Below are 11,692 nucleotides of genomic sequence, written 5' to 3' on the forward strand. Positions count from 1 at the left end.
TAGTTTCCAATTTTGTTTCTCTGATTAGGTTCTTTTCATGTGTTTATGGGCTATGTGTGTTTTCATTCACCCTACAAATATTGATTGGGTCTCTCTCGTATGCTAAGCCCGTCAGGTCTCTCCTCTGCTTCTTTGCAATGCCTGAATCACATGCCCATTTTTCTGTTGGACTGTTTTTTTGTGTTTTGTTTTGTTTTGTTTTGTTTTGTTTTGTTTTGTTTTGTTTTTGGTATTTTAGGGAAAGGTCTACAGGGTGTTCAGGGTCTCACTACTGCATAGGACTCATAGTGATCTGCCTGTTTACAGCCTCCTAAGAGCTGGGATTACAGGCACGCACCACCATACCCTGTCTCAATTGCTGTCTCAATGTGTCCTGGGGGTGGGGCCTACACGGCAGGCCCGGGGATTGAACTCCTGGCCCCTGCATTTGCTTGCAGGTGCTTTAATCCTCTGAGCTATTTGGATTGTTGTTCTTTACTAAAGAGTTCTGTAAATGTTTTGGGAAACACTGTGTTGGATGTCAATGTATTGAAATATAGTCTCCAAGTTTATGGCTCTTTGGTATTTTCTGATGGACAGAGCTCTTCATTTTTACATGGTAAAGTCCTTTTTCTGATACTGTCTTCTAAAAGCCTTTCACATTTAAGACATTATTCTTGTATGGTATGAAGAATGACACCAATTTCTTTTGCTGCCCCATATGGAGAACTAACTCTTCAGACATCATAATTAAATGATCTACCCTTTGCCCACTAATCTTCAGTGTTCCCTTTGTCCTGAGTTATGTCCCTATATGAGACATGTGTATCAGTTCTTGCATTCTTCTGTTGCATTTTTCTATTTTTCCGTCTGTTACAGAACCTTTATTCCCCTGTACTAATTATTCATAAAAAATAAAAGGATAAGAATTAGTATTTTGAAGGATAAGTATATAATGTCTGATACATACTAAGTGCTTCAGTAAGGAACACATTGTAAGATGTTTTTAAAATAATATAAAATTTTTTAGAGCATTAGTCAATGTTTAATAGACATAAACACTTTTTCTGTTGCTCGCAGAGATACTATGACCTAGAAAAGTCACTTTTGGGCTGGGGATGTGGCTCAGTGGTAGAGCTCTCGCCTTGCATGCATAAAGCCCTGGGTTCGACTCTCAGCACCACAAAAGAAAGTGTTCTTTCTCCATTGTGGACCCTCATTCCAGATGGGTCCTGCCCCGTGCCCAGGAGGAAAGAATGCTGCCCGGAAGTCAAGAACAGTCTGGACAAACCTCACTCCTTTCTACCTCACATCTTCTTTGGGAGCACGTAAGGGAAGATGAGATTGTGTTGGTTGATTCTTTTCTGATTCTCACCCAGAAGTCTTTTAGGAAGGTTAAATGAAAAAGGCTTAGTTGTGATAGTTTGCTTCTTTTTTCAGGTTTGAGTTTTATTTTTTATTTTTATTTATTTTTTATGTAGTTAGTACAGGGTCTACAGGGTCTCACTACACAAATCGGACTCATAGTGATCCTCCTGTTTTCAGCCTCACAAGCACTGGGATTACAGGCGCTCACCACCACACCCAGTCTCAGTTGCCCTCTCAGCACGCTCAGGAGCAGGGCTGGCATAGCATGCCGCCCCGGTCCCCTGCGCCTGCCTAAGCAGGTGCTTTAGTTCGCTGAGCTATCTGGCCAGCCCCAGATATAAGTTTTAGAAGAGAATGATGCTGAAAGAGCAAAGGAATGTATTTGGAAAGACAATAGGTGATAAATATTTAGAGCATCTTGTTTTCTGCACCTTTCTTCTGGGCATACCTTAGTTATCGTAAACCACCTCAGGCCCTTTATAGAAGACCCACCTTTATATGATGGAGAGGGAAGGGCCATATTTTAGCTGTTACTGAAAAAAATGTTCTTTGGTCTGTTGGTCTTGGACTTCCACAAAATACTTGATTCCAGATGGTAAATTGTTTTTTCAGAAGCCTTGTTCGAGTGCCAGAGCATTAGATTTTTGAAGGCATTTCCAAATCCCAGCTGATTATCACAACACACAAGAATCCAAACTTTCAAAGCTTAGTTTTGATGCTAAAGTGTATCAGCAGCTGCAAAAAATATGTGTAAAGGCACAGGTTCACCAGACGGGGATCTAGTGTCCTACTATGGTAAAGCTCCAAGTAAATTTCCTTTTCTTCTTTGTTATCAGAGGTTCAGTTCTGATTTTTTTTTTTTTTTCTTCTTCTTCTTCTTGAGACAGGGCGTCACTATGCAATTCAGGCTAGCCTTGAGCTCGTTTTATGGCCCAGGCTGGTCTCAAACTCATCACGAGCCTCCTGCTTCAGCCTCCCGATTGCTGGTACTATAGGCATGCGCCACTAGGTTCTATTGTTTAAAGAGCACTACATTTCCTTGAATCTATCAAAAATAATTGGAGCTTCATAAGCTTGTTAACACAAACTTGTTCATACATTCTATTACATAAGTGTGTATTTTAATAATTTTTATTTGTAATCATTCTTGTACCAATGCATTAACTGATGAAATTATTTTACTTCAGCTATATTACATTAACAGAGTAACCTTTGCTAAAAACATTTTGTCCGTAAAATTTGTACTCTTTTGGAGAGGTTTCATCTTTTCCTAGGGAACTAACTGTACTGTTCCAAGGATGGAGACAAATAAAGTCCCCTCGACATAAACCCTTTAACATGATGAGGACAGGAAGGGGCAGAATTAGGGGGAAGCAAGGAAAAAAGTTAGAGCCATACCACCTCAATGGGAGGAATGGAAGTGGGGAGAACGTCTTCAGTGAAGAAGCAATCAAGCAAAGGTACAGAGCTAGCAGTGACCCAGAGACTGTCCACACAGGGAGACGAGCTTGTCCAGACGGGAGGGGACATTGTGATTTGCTGAGGGACTAGCTGGTGACAGGCCAGTGAACCAAGTGGTACAAGACCTCCCAAAAGATAAAATTCAGTACTTCTTACCAGCAGACTCATCATTTCTGTGTTCATTTGTATCCCTTAACCAGTTGCACTGAGCATCTAACAGCCTACGAGGCTCTACGCTCAATGAATTCTTGTCAGATGGAGTAGAATTATAATGACAGTCTATAGTAAATGGGAGACCATCCCAGGCTTAAAACCTTTCAAATGTTTTAAATTAATTTTAAAAAAAACAAAAACAAAAACACACATTTTATTTCCTGCTGTTGGCATTCTGCCTAGAATCTGGTACTTGTAGGAATTTGAAAAGCAGTCCTCTTTCTCAGTTGTGCAAGCACATTCTGCAGTGGTGGGATAATCCAGAAGGAAGAAGCCCTAATGATATCCGTGCGGAAGATTACTACAGGCCTGGGGAGGTGGGTGTTCTGCTTTCATCCATTTTAAGGTCCTTCTCCAGCTATTGATTAGCCTCCCTAGCCCTGGGCCGCGGTGTCAGCTGACCTTTCTGTGGCTCCTAAGGTCCCTCCTTTTCAGCGCAGAAGCCAGCAGGAGGAGCACACTTCTAAGGCAACCACGGCAGCAGTCCCCTTTGGAAACCTCAAAGTGAGAGCGAAACAGAACGCTTACCCTCAGATAGCGCCGCACTTGTCTCTAGGCAGCTGTGAAGAGCTACAGACGTCTCTTTCCCTGCCTTTCTATTTAAGGCTCAGTAGAATTAATTGTCTGCTGCCCTGCTTCTGGATCAAGACAGATGTGCACTCCATGGGCACTTTGCTAGGGGCTGGCGATCCAGAAATGAAAGGCCAGCCCGCCACCACAGGAACTCAGTCTTGTGAGGGAGACAGAGCAGGACTGCACAGCAAGGTAATAAACACAGCATCAGTCCCCCCATCAGGGTCACCATTTACTGTGTCAGCTAAGTAGGAATCCGACTTCAGACAGGTCTATTATCATTCTAATTATTTTCCCAGTTACAGGAATTTTTCTCTTTCTTCTACCTCACCTCAGCATTTTTAGTTTGGTTTTTAAATCATACTCTAAGCTACATACTGAGATTTTTTTTTCAGGATGCTTAATTTATTTAACCCAGTGCGTTAATAACAGGTTTTTGGTATTTCTTAGGCTTCTGCCTTCCTGTCAAAATGTTTTTGAATGCTTCAGAGAGAGCGGCTGAATGTCATGCCGCACCCTGTAGTTGTGATGCTCTGACCATCTGTGGGCGACGCCGACACTGGCTGCTGTGGTCCCTTCCGAGGCGCTCGGGTGGCCTCCATGAAGCGTTTACTCGGGCAGAGCTGGCACCCATCCCCATGGATGAAGAGTCCTCTGTACAACAAGCTAGGCCCCCTCTAAGGAGAGCCCCACCCTTTCAGGGGTTCTCCCGCTCTCCTTCCCACTTCTGTAATCAGAGTCCACACCCCTTTTTGGTTTTTATCCCTCAAGGTGGCTACACCAGAAGGAAAGGGGTATTTCTTACTGGCTTGCAACAGTATTAAATGCTGCTATAGAAATGAATGCCAGCTGTGTGGGGAACCTAGAAAGAACTACATATCTGCTGTGGATATTAGCCCTTCACTAAAGAGGCAATAGCAACCTGGATCTAGGACTCTGTGGGAGGTCCAGGCAGACAAAGGTGAAAGATATTTGGGGCATATATGTCAAAAGTACAGAGGGGTAACAGGAGATCCCCATAGAACACTAGGATGTTTAAGGTAGCCAGGACTTAAAGTGACGGGAGAAAAATTAGGAGATTAGATTCCAATGCCAGGCTGCAGTGATAAATGAACATGGGTCATCTAGTATTAGAGTTATAGAAAAAAAAATAATGAAGGTGTTTCATTTGAGCTGTGCTGTGATCAGATCTTGGTCTTTGGGGAATATCTCTGCTGTACATTGGAAAGACAAAACACTGGACTAGGGAGACCCAAATTAGTCCACACTAGAAACACTGGGCCTGGTCTAACATTGACTAGAATGCAGAGGCAAACAAGGTTGGAGAGCCCTGTGTCCATCTCCCTTCTGTGGGGATTTCCCAAGTGACTTGGCTTCTTTCTTCCAAGATTCCATCCTTCTACCTTCCTACTCTGTTTGCATTGCCCCGTGTGAGAAACCCAGTCAGCGCTTCCACTGCTGTTGGATACGCAGAAGTGCCATCAGTGAAGGAAATAAAAATTATATGTTGGAAATAAAAATAAAAATTAATTCATCTATACTTTCCATACACTATTTCATTCTGCTTGTCTGTTCAGGCATGTACAACCTGAAACCTGTGAGTTCAACGTGCCTGGCTCGCCTGGGCCATGGTATACAAAGGGAAATTATCTTTGACTGCAGACTAAAGATGGAATACAGTGAATGTATATAAGTAACAAGACTTCCCTTATTCTTTAAGATTTTCTGTTACAAAGTGAGCAAATCCAACCCATGGACAATAGGTTAGACATGCCTAAGACGTGCAAGTCAGTGGACGTGTATAATTTGCCCTACTTCAAAACAGTAAGCTACCTATGATAAAATTTGCTCTTTACCAATTTTTAAAGTGAAGTAGATGTATCATAGTAAAACAGTAAAATTTCCAGGATGTGGTTTTTTTTTAAATAATCATAGAATACGTGACAGTATATACAACAAAGAAAAACAAATCAAAATTGTATATTTTAAGCATATAATTATGCAAATGTCCAAAAGATGGTTAACCTTTACTGCTCGAATAAAAAAAAAAGCACAAGACAGAGAAGGAGAGGGGGAGGAAGAAGAGGCAATAAAGCCACCCAAAGTGGAATTTTTTCGAGGCAGACAATTCCTCTTTCTTTCATCTGTTGTCAAGGAACCACAAAGGAAATGAAGATGTGTGTCTTTGTGATACTGGGAAAGAAGGATTTCATTTCACGGATTATTTTTTATTACAACCTCTGACATTATTAGTGACGAAGAAGTGCTATGGATCTAATACCACATTTTAAACTAGAAAATCCATCCTGTCAAACTGGCCTGCCTCAGGGTGGCTGGAACTCAAGCTAACAGTTTAAAATTCCATGGTGCTCCAGTTCTGAAACAGAAGAGACAATGCCCCAAAGTGGGTGTCGTAGAGACCAATGCCAGAGTTAAGCAACAAGAACTGCCCCCTTTCGAATTTTTATAGAGGTTGTCCTGCCGTAGTCTCTACTGTGTTCATCTAGAAAGACCCCAGGTTATATAGTGTTTACCTGTTTTAAATGTGGAAATTATTATGTAGGGTAATCTTGCAAAATCCCTGAATCAATATTACAAAAAACTAACAATCAGTTCTTTCACTTTGAGATTTCAAAAAGCCTCCTTTCAGCTTTCATTTGAATAGACAACCATTATTTCTAGTGCTTAAACACCGTGGTGTCCCCTTGGAAATCTCTGCTTAGTAGCAGCCATTGTCCAATTAGATGAAAATGACCATCTAAGAAAGCCTATCGGTTGTTAGAGAAGCAAGATATTACAATCCAAGCATATTTCCAGATGCCAGTGAATTGCTGGAAAGCTGCAAGTTTAACTTTCCGCTCTGATAGAGTTTTAAAAGAGGTCAGGGTGCGTTTTACCATAGTGTCTGGCAATGTGAGTTTATTCAGCCCTCTTGGCAGACGTTCCTGCACACTCCAGCTAAATCAGTGAATCATCCATTGTTGGCCAGCTCCGCTCTTGGTTGCTAAGAGATTTTTCAATCATACTAAGGTTCTATTCTAGATGGTAGAAAAGGTGACTATATGAAGTTTTAAAATGTTTCATTTTTCCTAAATTAGTAATTAAAACTTTGCCCAGAACTTTAATTTGGGTACAATGGGAGAGTCTGTGTATAGCTGGAGTACTTTTTGCTGGGAAAACACAGTAGAAAATATCTTGCCCATAATTTCAAAAGTATGTTGAAGGAAGTTGAAATATTTAAAAAGTAGACATAGACACCAAACACAAGAACTTAGAGTGGAAGTCTAAACTCTTTGAGAAATACAATGTGTGTTTGTTCTTGTATATTTCCAAAGAAGATTTTCCTTAATTTCTATTAAATATGTTCTAATTTTTCTTGCTTCTCTTTGAGTCACAAAGACCTTTTGTAATGTAGTGTATTATTCCAAGGCTTTGATGCAACTATTGTTTAAAATGTAAAAATTAAAAACTACTATAAAAGAAAGGGATGTAACCTATTTTTATGAATGTTTGCAGTTTATTCTATTCTTTATAGTTAATGACAATGTGTCAAATAGTTATAAATAACTAACAGATCTTATTCGTTGTCATCACAAATATATGAGAAGTATGTGAGGTAATACATATGTTAATTAGCTTGACTTAGCCATCCCAAACAATGTTATACACCACAAACATATGATTTTTGTCAATTTAAAAATATAATTTTAAAATGAAATTTATTATGTTTATACATATTTATGTATAGCCTTTCTGAATATTACAAGTTTTAATTTTTTTAAATGTATTTGGTTGTTGCAGGGTCTCGCTATGCACCTCAGACTCGTGGTGACCCTCCTGCTTTCAGCCTCCCCAGCGCTGGGATTACAGGCGCGCGCCACTACGCCTGGACTGATCAGCTCAGCCTGCCCTGGAGCCGGGGCTGACATGGCGTGTTGTGCCGGGCATCCAGCTGCAGTCCCTGTGCTTGCCTAAGCTTGCCTAAGCAGGTGCTTTAGTTCACTGAGCTATCTTGCCAGCCCCTCAAGTTTTAAAGTATTTGATAATTATTTTATTTCTGTTCTTTTTCACTTGGTAACAATTTCACATCGTTGAGATTCACATAATTTATCAGAGAGGCTAATATTTTAATAAGGTTAAAGAGATCATTGGGATTGTAAATTTAAAGCGAGAATATAATGATCTTAAAATCAAAATGTTGCTGGATGTGCTGGTGCATGCCTGTAGTCCCAACACTTGGGAGACTGAGGAAAGAGGATTGTGGCAAATTAGAGACCAGCCTGGGCTATAAAGTGAACTCAAGACCAGCCTGAACTGCATTGCAAGCCCCTATCTCCAAAAAAAAGACCAAAATAAAAAAAAAAAACCCAAAATATTTTAAGCTTATTGGATTTAGAGGTAATCTTCTTTTCACTATTTCTTAGTTCCCCAAGATGAAGTTATATTTCAGGATGACATCAAATATTTTGAGATAGAATATGGACTTCAGAGTCAAACAGACCCAGTCTGTCCAAGCTGTGCATGATGTCACCCTGGACAAGTTACTCAACCACTTTGGGTCCCAGCTTTCCTATCCATAGAGTAAACAGAATGCATATCACACCTCCTTTAAAAGATTCAAAGGAGTAAACACAATAGCTGTGACCCAAAGGCTCCCCTGGTAAGTGTCAGTTCTCTGCTTCTCTTAAATTATTGGGGGCTGATTTTAGCATACTCTTAAATACAACCAAACACTGTTTTAAGTTGGCAATGTAAGTTCTTTATTTGAGTTCCAATTCAATGGGGATGTATTCAGGTGAGTGGGTGAGAATATTCCTCTCGGGAGGAGGGGACCTTGAGATAAGACATGGAGGAGCCTTGCACCTTGACCTTGAACAGAAGCAAAGCATTTGTGACTCTTGTTTTTCTCCTCTGAGGTCCCTCTTTCTCATAGAAGGCCTTACCTTCTCCCAAGACTTCCGTTCCCAGGTGCCATCTCTCATTTACCATGTACCGCTGCAAAGCAGAGCTGTCTGGAAGGTACATTAGGTCATTTGTGCTGCAGGAAACGCTCCATCCCCCGCTATGAGCTCTGCCGCTGTTGACCCAGAACATTACATTTTTAAGACTTCAAGCCAAGCTTACCAAAAGTAAGGAAAAACCCCATTTGTGTTTTCAAGCTTCCTGACACCTGTGTTTGTTTAAAGGCATCTCCATATCTGCACTAATAACCATATCAGGACTAAGTACCATATTTTTATAGTAAATTTTTTTGTTTCAAGAAAAACAAGTACTCTTCCTCAGGTATTTGCCTGTTTCCTTCTGTAATCTTAGATACAATTTAAACCATATTTCTTTTAGGCAATCTTTGTTATGTTAGATGGTTGGCTAGACTGATTCAGACCCATTTCAATTGTCTGGTTAAATTGAAACAAATTGCTAATATGTTCACTAAGAATTATACAAAGTGGCAGCTATACAACTGATAAATTACCTGCTAGCTGCTGCACACAAAAAAGGGAAGGCCTCAGAGAACTTAGCAGTGGCACTAGCAAAGAAGCATGTTTGTCTTTATCAAGAGAGTTGAAGATGACAGAAGGGCAGGGTAGTATATGTGAATTGTAATCCTGACCTAATTTTTCTCGATTTGGGATTTTTTGGGACGTCTTTTGATTTTGTTTCTGTTTTGTGGGTACATATGCATATGCATGCAGGCAGGCACACTTAAAAATATTCTAGGAACTTGTCAAAAAGTGGCCATAGTGTGAGTTCTTAACCTAATAGAAGTAGCTAAAATGGGAATATAGTTGTGATCAAAGATACAGTGTAGATAATGGATTTTAGGGTTAGCAATTATATTGTCAGACTCCCCTAAAGCAGCTTCAAGTGTTGTTCTCTGGCAAAAATAAAGCAAAACAAAACACAACGGAAAGAAGTTTGGGATGCTGCTGCTGCTGCTGCTGCTGCTGCTGCTGCTGCTGATGATGATGATGATGATGATGATGATGATGATGATGATTTCAGGACTAGGGATCGAACTCAGGACCTTGTGCTTGTCAGGCAGGCACTTATGCCACTGAGCTATCTCCCAGCCTGAAGTTTGGGTTTAATGTCTAACAAAATGATCTTCTCCCCAATAAAGAAAATCAGCATGAACTGACTTCAGTTGCAATGACGGGGTTCACTGAGACCCCTATTTGGAATGACCCCTGTGGTTTTTCCATTCAAGTTTCACTTTGCAATAATAACTTGTATAAGTCAATTTGAGATGGGGAGGGGGACCTGGGAGGGAGGGAGAACTTTCCTCACTTTCTAAGTCATGGCTCAGAAATGTGTTATAAAACACCAAGAACGGAAAAGCCATTACATAGAATATAAAGAAATGCTTAGTCTACAATGCCATTGAACTCCTGGATTCAGCTCAGCAGACATGCTGTGTATTCCCACAAGAGTCTGGAAAATGAGCTCCTATTTTTTTCTGTCTGGAGCAGCAGTTGGTGTTATTATTTGCTCCACGGCTCAATCTGGGTCAGACCGTGCTGCCGTGACACAGGTGGGTGCTGAAACGGGGAATCTGTTGAAAAGATAGCGGAGGAGCTGCTCCCCTAAAGTTTGGTGGCAGTCAGCGATGGTAAGGACAGATGAAGCTCCGCAGCGCCCTTTAAGACATGAACACGCAGCTTGGCAGCTCAGTCCTATAGAAGTTGCCTTTAACATGGCTCATTAGGAACGGTGGCGTCCTCTAAGAAACAGAGCCCACTGGATGTTTAGTACTTGTGAACTATGATTTTTTTTTTTTTTTTTTGCGGAACCAGGGATTGAACTTAGGCCCTGGCACTTGCCAGGGAAGCGCTTATTCCACTGAGCCATCTCCCCAGCCTGAACTATGATGTTGATCTGCATTTTCTGGATAACCTTATTTATTACAGTATATAGTCCTAAACATTCCATAAACGGGCGGGGGATGGGTCTTGGATTTAAAGCATTCTAATTTGTTAGACACTACTGATAGAAAGATTTCTTAACCTAATAAAAGCAGGAGGAGGAAAATGGGTATGATTTAAGATATAGAAGATGTCTTGTATTAGCAAATGTATTTTCTTGTCAAGAGCTACATTGTTAAATTATAACAAATTTGCCAAGAGTACAACATGTATCCATTTGTAAGTCATTACACGGGGGAAACTGTATTTTACATATCCCTACCCACGGAATTGTATTCTGGTAAACAATTAGACTTAAAATAGACTGAAACATCCATTTATTTGAATAGCTATTTAAAATTACAGAATAATGGTCCAACATAAAACTTGAACTGATTTAATACATAATTCAGCATGAGGGGAAAAATAGATCTTTTTCCAACTGAGGATAGAGATGATTTTTTTTTTCTTTTGAGACTAACTTATTTTCCCGTTAATAAGTTTAGGACTTGCCTGAGCTACAGCCAGCCCTAAGAATCCTTTGTTCAGAAATGTTGATGTTGTGTTGACTAAGGAGCGACTTGGGGGTTGAAAACTAGATCAGCATTTCAGTTTCTGACTTGAGGCTGTTTTTAAAGTGCTGAAAAACTGCAAATGCTCCCAGACACAACGCCTGGAAATAAGATTCCTGAAGAGTGGAGCTCAGGGATGTGGTGCCTGCAAGCACGCAGAAAGTACTGTGCGTCTCGCACGCTCTGAAGGGCTCTCCTCAAATTTTTCTTGGATGAAACTATTGTATTTCATTTTGCTTTTTGCTGTCGTTCTGTGTGATAAAGCTCTCAGTTTAAATGTCCAAGGGCAAAATTCCCGAAAGCTTTCTTTCATGCTTACCAGATCAAACACTATCAGGCCCAGGGAGGGGCCCCGCCCGCCCCCACAGCCAACACACACAGATCCCTTCTTATCACCCAGAGCAGGCGCTCGCCCTGGGTGCGTCCACACTTTCTCCAGAGAACGTGGATCTGCGAGGTTAAACTAATATTTTTTGGAACAAAATTGAGAATTCTGAGAAGGTTTTTATTGTGAATTGTGTTTTCTAGAAACAAAACTTTAGTCCAGTTGTAAATTACCAGAAAGCGCACTAAAAATCAAACTAACCTTAGAGTAAAACAGTATAGGAAAGTCTTGTGTACTGT

General features: G+C 40.6%; 1 protein-coding gene across 1 annotated transcript in view; it reads left to right on the forward strand.

Moving 5' to 3' along the window:
• The window catches only part of Ddah1 (dimethylarginine dimethylaminohydrolase 1), a 151,591-nt gene that overhangs the window by 56,784 nt on the left and 83,115 nt on the right, over positions 1-11,692 (forward strand). The window lies entirely within an intron of this gene.

The sequence above is a fragment of the Octodon degus genome, unplaced genomic scaffold, assembly GCF_000260255.1.
Source record: "Octodon degus isolate 3935 unplaced genomic scaffold, OctDeg1.0 scaffold00109, whole genome shotgun sequence".
NCBI classification, from domain to species: Eukaryota; Metazoa; Chordata; class Mammalia; order Rodentia; family Octodontidae; genus Octodon; species Octodon degus.